Here is a 19,798-nt window from a genome sequence, read left to right as displayed (position 1 = left end):
CTGTGGGATAGACAAATAACAAATGTGTTTGATTGTTAACCCTATGTGTACACTGAAGAAAAGAAAGGAATGGGAGGGGGAGGGGGAGAAAGAGTGTGGAGACTCAAAGAACATGTTTCACAAAGATGTGTAGTAATATTCTGTAAGAAATATCTACATATAATATAACACAAATAACTCAAATATTACTCAAACAATATTTTCATCATAGGCGATTTTAACTTTCAAAATTATTATATTAATAATAATTAAGTATATCTACTGTTATACCTTTATACCAGCATTCCTCTCATACGTATAAAGCTGTATCAAAGCCGGGAGAAGAAAAAGAATAATTTCTCCTCTGTGGATAAAACTAATCCAAGTTTCTCAAAGTATCAAAAGACAATACACAGTATATTTCCTTGTGATAATTAGACATTACAATAGAGGTACATAAGGTCATTTTTATAATTTAACCCACTGGGGAATCTGGAGGCTAGGTGAAAAATCCAAAAGGTTGCAACCAGTCCCCACCTCTCTCGGGGCGGTTGACTCTTTCTATACCTGTAATTAATAAAGTGGAACAATTTCCTTGGTGAGTATCATGGAAATGTTTAGATAAATCAGATTTTTTTACTTTTAAAGGATCTGGTAGCGCATCATTATTGTGCTCAGCAATTCAACTTGCGAGAAGTGCAACCAATACACTGCATGTCGCACAAGGAGCACAGGGCTGAATATATTACATAACTTGTGCTGCAGTTTATGAAAGTTGCAATGTCATAAGTACGTTTGTGACCTGAAGATATAAACACAGATGTCTTGTTCATATATTTGCACAAACCACATCTATTCTGTCCACAGTTATAATTACCTTTACAAGACAGCCATGTGCTGGTGTTTTTGTTCCCATGACTGTGAAACACGCGAGGTTGTAAGGGTAATGGCTCTGCGAGCTGAAAAGTTCGCCCCAGAACATAGAATTTTAGACAAGACTCCATCTTGATATAGTAATGGGAGATTTTTTTTTTCAAATATTTAAGATATCATAGTAATTAGAGGCTATAAGTGGTGGTAAATGTGATACCATTAGAAAAATATCTCTTTGCCTCCTTTTTATTTCCCACTTTTTTACCATCCAGGAGATTATGCCTGTCTCTGGAGCTGGCGATAGCCTGAGCTCTGGATAGCAGTGGTTTACTATACTCACGGGCAGGGCTACCACTAGGAATTTCATGGCCCCATAGTGACAAAATCTTCGGGGCCCCATCGAGAGTCCACCCAGGCTCCACCCATTGAACCGTCCACATTCCCACCGCCCGCTCTTGGAAAAACTCCAGTTCTGCACCACGCCCTCACCAATCACACATTTGCAGTTCCCAGATCACATACATAGCCAGCAGCTTTTGTTTTAGCCAAAAGATTTTTTAAACTGTCACCAGGACAAGGTAGACTCTTTTGGCTGGGTTCTACTCTACTGCAATTTACTAAACATTTGTTAAAATAGCCAATACAATTTGGTATATTTTTATTTATTTTTCAATTTTTAAAATTACCAATAGTATCGCAAACAAGGAACAAATATCGCCACACCATGACCAGACCACATATTAACACCATATAGCGATCAAATAATAGCACATACAAGGAACAAAAATCACCACACCATGACCAGACTATGTGTTACCACCACATAGTGACCGAATATTACTACAAGGAACAAGTACCGCCTCACCATGTCCAGACCACATATTACCACCACAGTGACCGAATAATAGCACATACAAGGAACAAATACAGCCACACTATGACCAGATCACATATTACCACCACATAGTGATCAAATAATAGCACATACAAGGAACAAATACCATTACACCATGACCAGATCACATATTACCACAACATATTGACCGAATACTGATCATTAATAAAAAAACACAATACTAATATCACTATAAGTGCCATTAGATATAGGTGAAAAAATGTGTAATTTTCTGCAGAGACGAGTCCTGACTGGAAGAAGTGATGGCGGTGTACGCTGGATGAAGATGACAAGCGAAGATGGAGGACTTCAACTTGAGACGTCACTGATGAGTCAGTGTGTTACCTGTACACTTACACCATATACTGTATACTATATACAGAGCTCCTGTACATAATGTCATCACCGGTGATTACTGTATTACCTGTACACTATACACTATATACAGAGCGCCTCTATATAATGTCACCATTAATCACTGTATACTGCCTGCACACTGACACTGTATACAAAGTACAGATCTCCTGTGTATAATGGCACCTATATATACACAAAAAATGGAACAGCACAATCCCAATAAGTGGGTGCAAAAAGCCGCCTCAGCAAAGCATCCAATACTTGCCCCAATCCAGACAAAGAAAAAAATGTAGACTGCACTCCATAGATATAGGTGAAAAAAATGTGGTTTTATTTCAAACCCATATGGCGTAGCGACATTTCGGCTCACACTGAGCCTTTTTCAAGCCGTGATCTTCACACACAGGTGAGTATATATACAAAATCTTTTAACAATCCTCATTAGACATAATTTTATCATGAAGTGCAAAAATGTATAAAACTATATATTTAAATCTGCTCATTCCACTGTGCAATAGTTTCATCTCAAGTGCCTCATTTAAAGCGCTTTGTGCAAAGAAGTGAATTGTATATTACTTACAATAATCATTATTCATTAATTAACCATAATAAAATAGTGTATTGATCCTAAGGTTAAAAGACATAGATCATATATACAGGACAACATAGACTTTCTAAATAAACTACATGCAATACTGTTATGATGAGTCACCGAAGGAGGAAAAAACAAAATACCTGCTAAGTCCAGAAAAACCAGAGAGGTTGGCAGCTATCGGATTGCAGACCCCTGGACCTATCCACAACAACTAGCAGTAGCCGTGGGGGGTTCCTACGGTGCCCTAGACCCCTCGATCACAGCCGGAGAACTGCATAGCCTAAAGACACAAAGGGGAAAAATTAACTGCCCCAGAGCAGACCCCAAAGCAATAGGCAGCCCCCAACATATAATGACGGTGAAGCAAGATGAAAACACTAGCACAGATAGAAAGATAGGTTGAGCAAATGATGGGGCCCAAGCTAACTACATAGGAAAGGATAGGAAAGCTGCTGTCTGCCATCCGCAAAAACCCTATCAAAATGAGCCAACCTACTGATAGGAAAAACAGGCCCTGAAGTCGCTAGGCTTCAAAAGACTATATCAGCACTCAGGTATATTCTGAAGACAGAGCAAAAGATCAACAGATCAGAGACAAAAATGGAATTCAGCTCACCCCCGGCCGGGGATGGCAGAACTCCCAAAAAACAAGGAAAAACAAAAACAAAACTGAAGAGTACAAAGCAGAGCAGAAAAACTTAGCTTTGAGATGTAGGAATCAGACTGGTCTCCAAGAATCCAGCAGGAAAATCACCAGCCAGGAAGAAGGGCGTCGGCAGCCTTATATCCAGTCCTCAATTCCAGCCACCCAGTCATCATCTAGCTGCCCAGGTGTTTGATAATCAGCCTCACTACCTTCCTTCACCAGAGGAGGGAGTTCATCAGACCTCAATGGTGAAGGGAAAAATGAACTCACAACAGTACCTCCCCCTTGAGGAGGGGTCACCGAACCCTCATCCATGCCACCAGGGCGATCCGGGTGAGCCCGATGAAAGGCATGCACCAATCTTTCGGCATGAATATCAGAGGCAGAGACCCAGGAATTATCCTCCTGACCATAACCCTTCCACTTAACCAAATACTGGAGTCTCCGTCTAGCCAGATGGGAATCCAGTATCTTCTCTACCTCATATTCCATGTTACCTTCAACCAATATAGGGTCAGGAGGTGCCACCACAGGAACTACTGGTTCAACAAACCTCTTCAACAAGGACTTATGAAACACATTATGAATTTTAAATGTGACAGGAATAGCCAACCGAAGGGAGACCGGATTAATAATCTCCAAAATCTTGTAAGGTCCAATAAATCTAGGCTTAAACTTAGGAGAAGCCACCTTCATAGCGATATTTTTTGATGACAACCAAACCATATCACCCACCTTAAACTGGGGACCAACGGTCCTACGCCGGTTGGAAAACCGCTGGGCCTTTTCCTGGGAGAGAGACAACTTATCCACTACTTGGTCCCAGATCTGGTGCATTCTCTCCACCACAGTGTCAACACCTGGCAGGCAGAAGGCTCCACCTGCCCTGAAGAAAATCGAGGGTGAAAACCAAAGTTACAAAAAAAAGGTGACATCAAAGTGGCAGAACTAGCTCTATTATTTAAAGCAAATTCGGCCAAGGGCAAAAATGAAACCCAATCATCCTGATCGACAGAAATAAAACATCTCAAATACGACTCCAAAGTCTGGTTTGTTCTCTCCGTCTGCCCATTGGTCTGAGGGTGAAACGCAGAGGAGAAGGACAACTGAATTCCCAGCTTGGAACAGAAAGTCCTCCAAAATCTAGACACAAACTGAACTCCTCTGTCAGATACAATGTTCTCAGGAATCCCGTGCAAGCGAACCACCTGTTCCAAAAACAAGGGCACCAACTCAGAGGAAGATGGCAACTTAGGGAGTGGTACAAGATGGACTATCTTAGAGAATCTATCACAAATCACCCAAACAACAGTCATTCTCTGAGAGACAGGCATATCAGAGATAAAATCCATTGAAATATGGGTCCATGGCCTCCTGGGCACCGGCAAAGGCATCAACAAGCCACTAGAGCGAGAACAAGGTTTAGACCGGGAGCAAGTCCCACAGGACTGCACAAAATTCCTGACATCATGAGACAAGGCAGGCCACCAAAAAGACCGACTCACCAGATCTCTAGTACCAAAAATACCTGGATGACCAGCCAATGCAGAGCAATGAACTTCAGACATCACTTTCTTCCTCCACTGGTCAGGAACATACAACTTTCCACTGGGACAACGCTCAGGTTTGTCCTCCTGAAACTCTTCCAGAGCACGTCTCAAATCGGGCGAGATGGCAGAAAGAACTACCCCCTCGCCTAAGATGGTAGCAGGCATAGTCACAACAGGAGAATCAGCAAGGAAACTCCTAGAGAGGGCGTCTGCCTTGACATTCTTAGTGCCCGGAAGAAAAGAGACCACAAAACCAAAACGTGTGAAAAACAAGGCCCACCTAGCCTGTCAAGGATTCAAGCGCTTGGCCGACTCCAGGTAAATCAAATTCTTGTGGTCAGTAAGGACCACAACTTGGTGTCTGGCTCCCTCCATCCAATGTCTCCACTCCTCAAATGCCCATTTCATGGCCAACAGTTCCCGATTCCCCACATCATAGTTACGTTCGGATGGGGAGAACTTTCGGGAAAAGAAAGCACAAGGATTCATTTTAGATGTCACAGGATCTTTTTGGGAAAACACCACTCCTGCACCAATCTCAGGAGCGTCCACCTCCACCTGAAACAGGAGTGAGACATCAGGTTGCCGCAAAACCAGAGCAGAAGTGAATCTTCGCTTCAGCTCCTGAAAGGAAGAAACAGCCTCCAGAGACCAATTCAGCACATCAGCACCCTTCCTAGTCAAATCCGTCAATGGCTTGGCAATACTAGAAAAATTAGCTATAAATTTCCGATAAAAATTAGCAAAACCCAAAAACTTCTGGAGGGCTTTCAAAGAAGTGGGCTGAACCCAATCATAAATGGCCTGTACCTTGGCCGGGTCCATTTCAATAGTTGACGGAGACAAAGTAAATCCCAAAAATGAAATCCTCTGTACCCCAAAAAGGCATTTTGATCCTTTGACATACAGGGAATTCTCCCTCAAAATCCGGAACTCAGTCTGAACATGTTCCACATGAGAGTCCCAATTCTTGGAGAAGATCAAAATATCATCCAGATAGATAATCAAAAATTTATCCACAAAGTCTCGGAATATATCGTTCATGAAGCACTGGAAGACAGAAGGGGCAATAGTGAGCCCAAAAGGCATCACCAGGTACTCAAAATGTCCCTCCGAAGTATTAAACGCCGTCTTCCATTCATCTCCATGCTTAATGCGAATAAGATTATACGCCCCCCTGAGGTCAAGCTTGGTAAACCAGCAAGCACCTTTAACTCTGGAGAATAGATCAGAAATCAGGGGTAACGGATACTGATATTTAACAGTAATTTTGTTGAGGGCACGATAGTCAATACAAGGCCTTAATGAACCATCCTTTTTAGCCACGAAAAAAAAAACAGCACCTAAGGGTGAAGAGGATGGTCTAATATGACCCTTCTCCAATGCCTCCTTAATATAGGATCGCATAGCCTCGTGCTCAGGTACAGATAAATTGAAAAGCCGACCCTTGGGGAATTTACACCCTGGGTTCAGCTCAATTGCACAGTCATAACTCCTATGAGGAGGCAAAGACGCAGACTCATTCTCACTAAATAGATCATAAACGTCAGCCAAATAGTCAGGAACATCATGGGACTGGGGAGAGGTGGAGAAAACTGGAGCATCACTAAGGGCACACCGACAACCCCAACTCACCACTGACAAAGATTTCCAATCCAGAACTGGATTATGGATTTGCAACCAGGGAAACCCCAGAACAATGGTATCATGCAAATTATGCAACACCAAAAATCTGCAATTTTCTTGATGGTCTGGGGCGACCCGCATTACCACCTGGGTCCAAAACTGAGGTTTATTCTTCGCCAAAGGAGTAGCATCAATACCCCTCAAAGGGATAGGCGTCCGCAGAGGTGTCATAGGAAATCCACAACGTTTAGCAAAATCCAAGTCCATCAGGTTAAGAGCTGCTCCTGAATCCACAAAAGCCTTGGCGGAAAATGTGGACAGGGAGCAGATCAGAGTAATTGCCAGAAGAAACTTAGGTTGAACACCACCCACAGAAAACATGTGTGCACAATGTTTCTCTCGTTTAGGGCAGACAGAAATAATATGTGAGGCATCTCCACAAAAAAAACACAGCTTATTACGCCTTCTGAACTCCTGACGTTGCGCCCTAGACAAAACTCTATCACATTGCATAGGTTCAGACATTTGTTCAACAGGTGGCAACATCTCTCGTGTAGTTTTGCGTTCACGTAAACGCCGATCCACCTGAATGGCTAATGACATAGAATCGTCAAGACCAGAGGGAACAGGAAATCCCACCATAGTATCCTTTACAGTTTCTGACAAACCCTTCCGAAATAGGGCTGCCAAGGCACCATCAATCCAGGTAGTAAGGACCGCCCACTTTCGGAATTTTTGACAGTACAACTCTGCCGAATCCCGACCCTGGCTTAATGCCAATAGGGTCTTTTCAGCCTGATCAATAGCATTAGGTTCATCATACAACAACCCCAAGGCTTGAAAAAATGCGTTCACATTATTCAGAATAGGATCATCAGGTTTCAAAGAAAACGCCCAATCCTGGGGATCGCCGCGCAGCAAAGAGATGACAATTTTAACCTGCTGCGCGGAGTTCCCCGATGAGTTAGGCTTCAAGGCAAAAAATAATTTACAATTATTCTTGAAATTCAAGAATTTAGACCGATCCCCAAAAAACACATCAGGAGTGGGAATCTTTGGTTCAGCAGCATGTGAATGAGCAAGATAGGCGGAAATTCCCCGCACTTCAGCAGCGATCTGCTCCACACGATCAGACAATTGCTTCATCTCCATTTAGAGAAAAATTCCCCCTACGGCCTCAGAGATATAGAGGAAAAAATATGCACACAAAAAAACAAAAAAAAATTCTGACACTTTTTTTTTTTTTTTTTACAATTCTCTCCTGCTATTGAGTACTCTAGGATCTGCGGTATGGCTGGTAATTCTGTTATGATGAGTCACCGAAGGAGGAAAAAACAAAATACCTGCTAAGTCCAGAAAAACCAGAGAGGTTGGCAGCTATCGGATTGCAGACCCCTGGACCTATCCACAACAACTAGCAGTAGCCGTAGGGGGTTCCTACGGTGCCCTAGACCCCTCGATCACAGCCGGAGAACTGCATAGCCTAAAGACAGAAAGGGGAAAAACTAAACTGCCCCAGAGCAGACCCCAAAGCAATAGGCAGCCCCCAACATATAATGACGGTGAAGCAAGATGAAAACACTAACACAGATAGAAAGATAGGTTGAGCAAATGATGGGGCCCAAGCTAACTACATAGGACAGGATAGGAAAGCTGCTGTCTGCCATCCGCAAAAACCCTATCAAAATGAGCCAACCGACTGATAGGAAAAACAGGCCCTGAAGTCGCTAGGCTTCAAAAGACTATATCAGCACTCAGGTATATTCTGAAGACAGAGCAAAAGATCAACAGATCAGAGACAAAAATGGAATTCAGCTCACCCCCGGCCGGGGATGGCAGAACTCCCAAAAAACAAGGAAAAACAAAAACAAAACTGAAGAGTACAAAGCAGAGCAGAAAAACTTAGCTTTGAGATGCAGGAATCAGACTGGTCTCCAAGAATCCAGCAGGAAAATCACCAGCCAGGAAGAAGGGAGTCGGCAGCCTTATATCCAGTCCTCAATTCCAGCCACCCAGTCATCATCTAGCTGCCCAGGTGTTTGATAATCAGCCTCACTACCTTCCTTCACCAGAGGAGGGAGAACATCAGACCTCAATGGTGAAGGCAAAAATGAACTCACAACACAATACATTTAAAAGGGGAGGTTATACTGGCATCAATTGATGTTATATCTCTATATACATCAATTGAACATGAAATTAGCGTTAGAGTAGTTGAGAACAAATTTAGGGAGGAAAATTTGTCACCAGAAGGAAGTGATTTTTTTATTAAAAATTCTAAATATAATTTTGAGGTGTAATTATTTTCTGTTCGGTGATAATTATTTTCAGCAGTGCGGCACTGCTATGGGGCCAAAATGGCCCCTGCGTATGCAAATTTGGTTGTGGGTGCTTTGGAGGAGGACCTTATCTATGTCCACTTCCGGCATGTGCTGGTGAGGCGGAGATATATAGACGATGTCTTCCTCCTGTGGACAGGCACCCAAGAAGAGTTAAATCTGCTCTACGATTTTTTTAATCAAATGAGTAGTACAATTAAATTTACTTTGGTGTCTTCACAGCTAGACAGTTTTTGGATGTTTTAATCAGATAGGTGAATGATAAACTTGTAACGAGCTTGTTTGTAAAGGAGACAGATAGGTACAATTTATTGTTATACAGTAGTCAGCATCCACGGAGTATGGTGAAATATATACCACTTAGTCAATTATTGAGAGTATGTCGTATAGTAAGTGAGAGAGAGGAGGTCAATGGGGTTTTGAGGCTCTAGTTAAGACATTTCTTGATAAGGGGTTACCCTAAAAATTTGTTGGATTTGCGTATAGAAAAAGTTCTTAAAGAGGATAGAAATATGTTGATTAGATCAAGAAAAGAGAAGAGAGGATTTACCAGGATTCCATTTCTTTCGACATTTACAGAAGAGAGCGGTGCAGCGGCAAAATATCATTAATAAACATTGGTGAATGCTAACTAATTGTCTCCCACAGATAGAGGGAGCAACCACATTTATCTTATAGGAGTAAGAATGTCAAGGACTATATCATAAAATCAGATATAGGTGTTAGATTCCTGGCACTGCACAGCGGGAATCCAGAGCCAGACATCCTGCGGTCTCCCATTCTCCTCCGACCGCTCAGACTCCTGCTCAGCAATCACGGCGAGCCAGGCATTCTCCTCAGACTCGTTCTGTGAGCCTGGATGTTGCTGCCACCTCCGGTGCAGCAATGGTAGCGCAACCTGCTTTGCAGGGAACCGCTCCAGAGGCTAAGTCCTCGTGCCGTGCTACTGGGCATGCCCGCAACGTGCCCTCTCAGTGGAGAGCAGGGGTCACATGTGCAGGTCCTGTGTCGGATCTGATTGGTCCTTCCCAAAGTATTGGAAGGTCCCGGAAGCGCATGGCTATAAAAGCCCCGCATGGCGGCTCGGCCATGCGCTAGTGTAGCATATTATTCTGTGTGTATGGTGATGGATGCATGGACTGGTGTCTGACTCATTATGAAACCCCTACCCTCTGATATTACGAGTGGTGACCGAGTGTGTATAGTCAGCTCCAGGGTTGTGGCAAGCTACACGCCACTTGCTCCACGCCTACACTAGCGTCCGTCGGCGCCCGGTCCTCGGCGCCGACGCTTGCGGCTTTCTCTGCCGCTGCGCTGTAGTAACAGCAGCTATTGGTGTTCGCGGCTGCGACGCGCCTTTGCGTTAGTGTTCGACAAGCGACTCTGTGTTTGTATGGTAGCCCGTAGCGTTCGGGTGACGTTAACCCGAGCGCAGTACCGCACCTACTAGGTGCATCTGCCATTGTTCAGCAGCGGTCTTGACACCTACCGCACGGTGGACCCCGGGCGGCGAACGCACCTATTATTATTTATATTTGGTGCGTTCCGCCGACCCTAACAATAGGTTCTTTTAAGAGATCTCAACAAACAGGTAGAGAAATGTTTAATGTGTATAAACTGTTCACTTATGATGAAAGGATCAAGTTTCCAACACCCTAAAATGTATAGGATTAACCATTTTTTGACATGCAATTCTGATCACGTTGTTTATTTGTTACAATGTCCCTGTAATTTAATGTATGTTGGGGAGACAACTTGTGAATTTAAAACGCGCATTAATCATCATAGATATACGATTAGAAAGAAAAGGTTGGATTTCCCGGTTTCTAAGCACTTTACTGAATTAAACCATACTGAAAAACAGTTACGTTTCAGAATTATAGATACAATCCCAGTACAAAGAAGGGGTGGAGATAGGGTACGCCTATTAAAAGAAAGGGAATTGAAGTGGATCTATAAATTGGATACCCTAACGCCTAAAGGATTAAATGTGGATTTTAAAATTCATTCTATCATAAGATGATTATTTATGTTATGAGTTCTGTGTCTTCCTTCTGTATATAGTATGAGTAGAGGCACCTCAGTTTTAAGTTGTTTTTAATATTTTTAAAAATTGGCATATTTGTAATGATTTATTTTTTTTATTACAGATACGCTTCACTTTATCATTATCACAAGATAACTCACCCAAAGTGGACATGAGGCGGTATGGAGGACAAAGGTTTCCAGTAAAAGAGTTTTTGTTAGTTATTTTTTGTGATAACATTTTTTTGTAATATGTAAAAAAAAATTTTTATTTTGTATTACATTTTTCTTTATTTTTTTCACCATTGGTTGTAGACTGCTGGCCAATAAAAAGGTTCTCTTTTTATATAAAAAAAATTATGTTTTGCGTATTGCGCAATATAGACTGCTGGTTATTAGTAGGATAAGTACTTTGTGCTAGGATAATACTAGCCTTTATGATAACTATGTGGTTGAGGGACCCATCCCGGTAGGGGTGCATACCTCCCATAAGTGTCATTGACAATAGGGTGCTACCCAAGCAGGGAGCAGCCCTATTCGTCAGAGTGATTAAGGGTATTGATATCCTTTTATGCACTTTGCTCCTTATATAAAGCCATTGAAATATGGTTAATGGAATATATTGTTTTAGTTTGGAGCATTAAGAAATCATATCACACTGTCTGAAAAAAGAGGAATGATGGCCCTTTAAGAGATTGTAGGGGTCTATAATTACTGAGAGTTAAATATAAGATGGATGTCGCGGAGATGCCTAGGAGTGAATTAAAAGCTCCATATAAGGTTTAATATACCAGTGCTATAAGAAGATGCAATGCTGTGCAATAAAAGGAACAATATATTTATGTTAAAAGGAATTTTAATAATGTTTATTAGTCCGTCCCATATCCAAGATGGCGCGGGCTTGTCTGAAAAGTGGTAGTGCGCATGCGCATACTTAGAATATGTCACACAGATATGGTGATTGGCCAGTAGCCTATGATGGTGTGATGATGCACTGGAATATGCGCAGTTAACATATAGAAACGCCGGTATGGCACATTTTCTTGCATCCTCCATGTACTGACAAATAATCCTGACTGGGTGAGTCATTACAACAGGTTTACACAGATGTTTACACTATCTTATTATGGTTAAGTAAGAAATAATGATTATTGTAAGTAATATACAATTCACTTCTTTGCACAAGGCACTTTAAATGAGGCACTTGAGATGAAATTATTGCACAGTGAAATGAGCAGATTTAAATATATAGTTTTATACATTTTTGCACTTGATGATAAAATTATGTCTAATGAGGATTGTTAAAAGATTTTGTGTACACTATATATACTCACCTGTGTGTGAAGATCACTGCTTGAAAAAGGCTCAGTGTGAGTCTTGCTCAGGTATAATGTCAAACATCAGGTAGAAGAATCTGACAGAAGATTCATAACTGACTTATGATATAACATATTATCCATAATGACAATTGATCCTTCTTTATCAGCTGCTCGCATTGTGATATTTGAGTTCTGCCTTAATTGTTTGAGCGCAATTCTTTGTTTGTAAGTCATATTAGATTCTCTCTTTTTTTGTGTGTGGAAAAATATTCCTTCAAGTCCCTTTCTGTAACATGTTGGAAATTGTCCATGGCTGGAATCCTGGTATTAATAGTGTAAAATTTGATGATGATGGTATCTGGACGGGAGGGTGGAAAGTCCAGGTAAAGCTTTGGCAGCTTAACAACATCACTACCCCTTACCCAACTCCTTCTTCATTGGGATTGAGAAGGGCATTTGCTTCTATCCTGGGCAGCCTCGTAAGTGCTTTAAATGTGGCAACGCAGGTCATCTGGAAAACGCCTGTACTGTGGTCAAGTGCAGCTTGTACAGGGAAGTAGGCCATGTAACTGCAGACTGCCAAAATATAAGGTGCAACCTGTGTGGGAAGATTGGCCACCCTCACAAGGATTGCCCAGATGCCTGTCATAACTTCTAAAGGGACTTTCCTTATGAGGATTTGATGGTAGAGGCAGAGGCTCAGGAAGAGGAGCCGTAAATGTCAGGGGATATACTCACTAGATCAGAAATCCACCAGGAGTCAGACCGTGTAACACCAGGGCAGCAGTGTTCACAGGGAGCACAGGCAAGCATGGAGGTCATCCCCCACGGCAAGCAGCCTCTGGAAGCCCGTGCATCTGTATCTCCATTACTACTTGATAATGGTAACATCAAGCAGACCAAAAAGAGGAAAAAACACGTCCTCCCGTAAACAAGACAGTGACAAAAATGCCAGGAAAAACTGATCAGCGGTGTTGGTGTGATGGTCGTGTCTAACAGATATCAATTTCTGTCTGAGTCAGATGGAAATTTTGAACAAGAACTGACAAGAATAGAGGTAGAATGTGACAGGGATATAGAGGACCATCCGCCTACAAAGCGGAAGCCCTTACCCATAGACACTAATGTAGCATCAGACATGGAGACCGGTGGTGGACAGAACAATTCTGAATTATGATGATGGGTTCTTCTACTCTGCTCCTTATATGTATTGTTATGGAGGGTTTTCTTTAAAAATTACAACTAATGTGAACAGCATTAAGGTCAGGAGAATGAGACACGCGGTATATGACCATTTTATATACCAGGACACAGGTGTCATCTTCCTACAGGAAACGCAAATGATATCTCTGGTGCTTATGAGAGAGGCTGAGAGGGAATGGAGGTCAGGTCCATCATTCTGGTCACTGGCTGTAGAGCCTTACGCTGGGGTCGCTGTATTATTTAACACAAGCAATGTGACTGTACCTAGGATGACGGAGGTGGTTATGGGAAGGTGTCTCATCCTAGAAGCAACAGTTCATGGTAGATGGCTCCTGCTTATTAATATCTATGGGCCACAGACAGTGATTGACAGGATCCTGCTGTTCAATAATGTCTAGTTGTATCTCTTCACCTCTCTCCAGGTGATAATGGCGGGTGACTTTAATGTCATAATGACATCTGGTGACAGTTCCTCAGGCAGGACAGTGACCAGAGATGAAAAAGTCTTAAATAGCATCATTTTGCAGGCCGGACTGACTGACGCTTTCACACAGGGAGGTTGGAAGCCAAAATTCACTTACTCATGTTCCAACAGCAGCAGTAGGATAGATTTGGCTTTTGGGAGTCCTACTGAAGCTGTCAGTGCCATGGCCATCCTTTACTCTGACCACATTGCTTTGTGCTTCTGCCTGGGGACCACTAACCGTCCTGACATAGGTAAAGGATTGTGGAAGCTAAATTCCAGCCTCCTGGATGACATGCATATTTCAGTTTTTCTTTTTTAATAAATTTGCAAAAATGTCTACTTTTTTTCAGTGAAGATGGGGTGCAGAGTGTACATTAAAGAGAAAAAAAAATCACTTTTTTGAATTTACAAATGGCTGCAATGAAACAAAAAGTGAAAAATTTTAAGTCTGAATACTTTTTATACCCACTGCATAACAACAGAATTCTATAAGAAATTCAGAGACCTCCTGGCTCCAATTCTGATGTTTACAGAAATTGTCTACAAAATCACCTGATGCCTCCATCCATGAGATTGTCTTTGTTAATTCTGCTGTCTAAAGGTAAAGAGCTGAGTGACATCAAGAAATGGAGACCAATTGCCCTCTTGAATGTCGACAGGAAGATTCTGGCAAAGATCCTGTTTTCTAGGTTAGTGCGTCTGTCCCCGAGACTGTTGGCAGGCTCTCAGTGTGGCACAATAGAAGGGCACAACATCTCTGGAGCAGTCATCTCGATACGGGAGATGTTTGAGAGATGTAAAGCTCTGAGTTGTGGGAGATATGTTGTCAGTCTGGACCAGGCTATAGCCTTTGACAGAGTTGATCACGATTATCTGTGGGCCACTTTGTCAAAGTACGGTATTCTGGGACAAGTTTTGGATTGACTAAAGACTTTGTATAGAAAGTGGTGAGCTTTCCTCTGATTAATGGGTGGCAGGGTGATACTTTTGGAGTTGAGGCAGGGGTTAGACAGGGCTGCCCACTGAGCCCACTCCTGTATGTTTTTGCTATAGGCCCGTTTTTGAGGTCACTGCAGGAGTGTGACATTCAGGGGGTGCTGGTTCCCCATTGCTTGCCTCTAAATGTTGTCACCTACGCAGATGATGTGACCTTGGTGATATCTAATCCTCATGAGGTGCAGATATTATCGGCGGCCATCAGAAGTTACTCAGAGGCCTCTGGGTCTCTGGTCAACCTTGAGAAGAGTCAAGCTTTGTGAACATTGGATTTTGATCCAGGCTTTGATCTGCCGCAGTTTGCCAAAGTCTTCTCCCATATTAATATTCTAGGGGTTAAATTCCAGAGGTAGAATAACGCCAAACTGAATTGGGAGGAAAAGTTGGAAACCGAAAAAACAAAGGTTCAGCGATCGAAGAACTGGAGGCTGACCTGCAGAGAAAGGGTCGCTATGTTGAAGACTTACCTGGTTCCTGTGTTCTTGTACATCTCTGTAATTTTTCCTTTGCCAGAATCTATCTCGGCGAGGCTCCTCAGCCTATTATTCCAGCTCTTGTGGGGGAATAGATTGAACCCAGTGAAAAGAGGGATTACTTACCTGCAGGGTAAAGAGGGTGGGCTAGATATGCTGAATCCAAGGGCCTTCTTTGACTCCATGTTTCTGAAAATTAATTTTGGTAACCTGGACTCTAGTTCCTTGTGGGTAAATAGTATCAAGGATTGGATATTGCCTTTTGCAGAGTCTTGGGTGCAAGGCGGCAGTCTCAAGAGGAGGAGATGGACAGGTGACTATCTCCCCCAGCATCTGGAGTACAGTCTCAGGTGTCTGAAGAAGTGAGGAGAAGAGAAGTGTTTTATTGAGAATAAGACCAGAAGGACCTGTATGTCAGGAAATGCCGGACTTTCTTTTGTGCACAGCCTGCTCTGAGAGACTGCACAACTACCACCATACAGGAAAGTCTGAGGTTTCTCGATGCAGCGAGGCTCCCAGCTTAGTTTTTTTACATCGCCTGGTTGGGAAGCTTTATGTTCGGGGTAACCTGAAGTATCTAAGTGTGTCAGATCGAATGTGTCCTCTGGGTTGTCAGCAAGAAGAGACAATGGCACATTTTATAACAGAGTGCTGGGGCGGCAGGAAAATAAGGGAAGAAATATCCTGCAAGTTAAAAGTCCCAAGATTGCAGTCCCTAAAATACTCAGATATCATCTATGGTGTACCATCTACTGTAAGTAACTACTGTAATACTGCTCCAATGTACAAGAATATAACTACTACAATACTGCCCTATGTATAAGAATATAACTACCATAATACTGTCCTCTGTAGAAGAATATAGCTACTATAATACTGCTCCTATGTACAAAAATATAACTGTCATGATCCAGGACGGGGTTTCGCTTTGGCCCGTCCTGGTCAGACAGGGGGTTAATTGTTTCTGCCTCTCTCTGGCAGAGGGTGGCTATTTAATGCTCACTGGATCTAGGTCCGGTGTCAGTTATACTCCTGCCCTCGGCTGAGTTAGTTGACCTCTTGTATACGTGTGCCTTGTACCGCACCACTCTCTTGTGTATGACTCTCTGCTTGTGACTTGACTGCTCTCTGCTCGTCTCTTTGGTACCGCACCGCCCTCTTGTGTATGACCTTTGGCTTTGTCTGACCTCCCATCTGTTTATCCCTCCTGTACCTCGTTTGCCCGTACTGTGCATGACCTCCGTTTTGCCCGACTCTGAGTTTTCTACCTTCTCTGAAAGCAGGACGCTAAGCCCCGCCCCTTGCAGTCACATGACCATAGGTCCTGTGTCGGCTTGCTAAACTTCTGCATTCAGGTCCTGTGCATCTGTTCTTCCCAGCTGTTCCTGTCCCCAGGGGTCCCTACAGTGCGGGTGATTCCCTGCTCAGCGGAGGCTGTACGCCGGCGCTGTCAGGATCCTGACAATAACTACTATAATACTGTCCTCTGTACAAGAATATAACTACTATAATACTGCCCCTATGTACAAGAATATAACTACTATAGTACTGCACATATGTACAAGAATATAACTACTATAATACTGCCCTATGTTCAAGAATATAACTACTATAATACTGCCACTATGTACAAGAATTTAACTACTATAATACTGGTCCTATGCACAAGAATATAACTACTATAATACTGCCCCATGTACAAGAATATAACTACTATAGTACTGCACATATGTACAAGAATATAACTACTATAATACTGCCCTATGTACAAGAATATAACTTCTATAATACTGCCACTATGTACAAGAATATAACTACTATAATACTGGTCCTCTGTACAAGAATATAACTACTATAATACTGCTCCCTATGTACAAGAATACAACTACTATAATACTGCTCTCTATGTACAAGAATATGACTACTATAATACTGCTCCCTATGTAAAGAATATAACTATTATAATACTGTCCCCTATGTACAAGAATATAATTTTATAGGCTGAACTGGATGGACTAATGTCTTTTTTCGGCTTTACTAACTATGTTACTAACTACTATAATACTGCTCGCTATTTACAAGAATATAACTACTATAATACTGCCCCTTTGTACAAGAATATAACTACAATAATACTGCCCTATGTACAAGAATATAACTACTATAATACTGCCCCTATGTACAAAAATATAACTACTATAATACTGCCCCTATGTACAAGAATATAACTACTACAATACTGCTCCCTATGTACAAGAATACAACTACTACAATACTGCTCCCTATGTACAAGAATACAACTACTATAATACTGCCCCTATGTACTGCCCCTATCGGGCAGCACGGTGGCTCAGTGGTTAGCACTGCAGCCTTGCAGCGCTTGAGTCCTGGGTTCGAATCCCACCAAGGACAACATCTGCAAGGAGTTTGTATGTTCTCCCTGTGTTTGCGTGGGTTTCCTCCGGGCACTCCGGTTTCCTCCCACACTCCAAAGACATACTGATAGGGAATTTAGATTGTGAGCCCCATCGGGGACAGTGATGAAAATGTGTGCAAACTGTAAAGCGCTGCGGAATATGTTAGCGCTATATAAAAATAAAGATTATTATTTATTATGTACAAGAATATAACTACTATAATACTGCCCCTATGTACAAGAATATAACTACAACAATACTGCTCCCTATGTACAAGAATACAACTACTACAATACTGCTCCCTATGTACAAGAATACAACTACTATAATACTGCTCCCTATGTACAAGAATACAACTACTACAATACTGCTCCCTATGTACAAGAATACAACTACTATAATACTGCTCCCTATGTACAAGAATATGACTACTATAATACTGCTCCCTATTTACAAGAATATAACTACTATAATACTGTCCCCTATGTACAAGAATATAACTACAATACTGCTCCCTAAGTACAAGAATATAACTACTACAATACTGCTCCCTAAGTACAAGAATATAACTACTACAATACTGCTCCCTATGTACAAGAATACAACTACTACAATACTGCTCCCTATGTACAAGAATACAACTACTATAATACTGCTCCCTATGTACAAGAATATAACTACTATAATACTGCCCCTATGTACAAGAATATAACTACAATACTGCTCCCTAAGTACAAGAATATAACTACTACAATACTGCTCCCTAAGTACAAGAATATAACTACTACAATACTGCTCCCTATGTACAAGAATATGACTACTATAATACAGCTCCCTATGTACAAGAATATAGCTACTATAATACTGTCCCCTATGTACAAGAATATAACTACTACAATACTGCCCTATGCACAAGAATATAACTACTATAATACTGTCCTCTGTACAAAAATATAACTGCTATAATACTGCCCCTATGTACAAGAATATAACTACTATAATACTGCCCCTATGTACAAGAATATAACTACTACAATACTGCTCCCTATGCACAAGAATATAACTACTACAATACTGCTCCCTACGTACAAGAATATAACTGCTATAATATTGTATTGCTCCCTATGTACAAGAATATAACTACTATAATACTGTCCCCTATGTACAAAAATATAACTACTATAATACTGCCTCCTAGCTGTGAGGTTGTGTGTCTGTGGTTCTCCTCATGTCTGGAGCAAGCCCAGGGAGGGGCCACCCTGGTTGGCCAGTCAAGGCAAACAGTGTCCAGAACCTGGAAGGAAATCCCAGAAGGCATCTTCTGCTGAGAACCTGAGTGCTGGAGGGCAGGTGGCTGCACAGAAGGTGAGGCAGAGTCCATCACCAGCTTCAGGTGTGCAGCTCACTCTAGGCAGACAGAGACGGACATCTCTGGAGAAGCAAACACTCCAGGAGAACCTTCAGCTGGGACATGTGGTGACCAGCATGGCGAGCTCTGGACGCACGAGGTTGCAGGCTGGTGGCAGCGGTAAAAGTGTTGCGGATGCTGGAGCCACAAAACCAGCGACATTAAAAACCAACGTGTCAACCCCTAAAGCAAGACCCCAGAAGGAGCCGCCGCGTGCCCCGGAGCTACAGCTGGCAGAGGAGATACCAGGACTGGTCAGGAGGATGGGTGAGTTGCAGCAGCAGAGGAATCTTCTGCAAATGGAAATTGACTGTATTTACAAGTTGAAGGCTGCGAATCCTGGGGATCACTCTGTATATGACCAGAGACTGAATGCACTGGGGGTAGAACTAGCGACTGTGGTGCGGGACATAGACTGTGTGCTGGTGAGGATAGGGCCCCTGGCAGAGACATATAGGAACCAGGAGCGGTTTAGGTCCTGCACGCAGGACTCTGCTGGTTCCCGCACAGACATTGTCCCAGGTGGGACCCGGCAGCAGGTACGGCCGGTGCTGCAGCCTGCTAGCTTCTGTTTTAAGGAGGGTCAGATACTGCACCAGCAGCCGCAACTACCTGCGGCAGACCCCAAGCA

General features: G+C 42.5%; 1 protein-coding gene across 3 annotated transcripts in view; it reads right to left on the bottom strand.

Annotated features, from left to right (window-relative positions):
- Nucleotides 1–19,798, bottom strand: part of LOC141068060 (multidrug and toxin extrusion protein 1-like) — a 234,623-nt gene that overhangs the window by 192,097 nt on the left and 22,728 nt on the right. The gene's annotated exons all lie outside the window — the stretch shown is intronic.

This window comes from Dendrobates tinctorius, unplaced genomic scaffold, assembly GCF_039654945.1.
Source record: "Dendrobates tinctorius isolate UK_male_01 unplaced genomic scaffold, ASM3965494v1 ptg000013l, whole genome shotgun sequence".
Lineage (NCBI taxonomy): Eukaryota > Metazoa > Chordata > Amphibia > Anura > Dendrobatidae > Dendrobates > Dendrobates tinctorius.
This window is presented reverse-complemented; position numbering and strand designations above follow the sequence as displayed.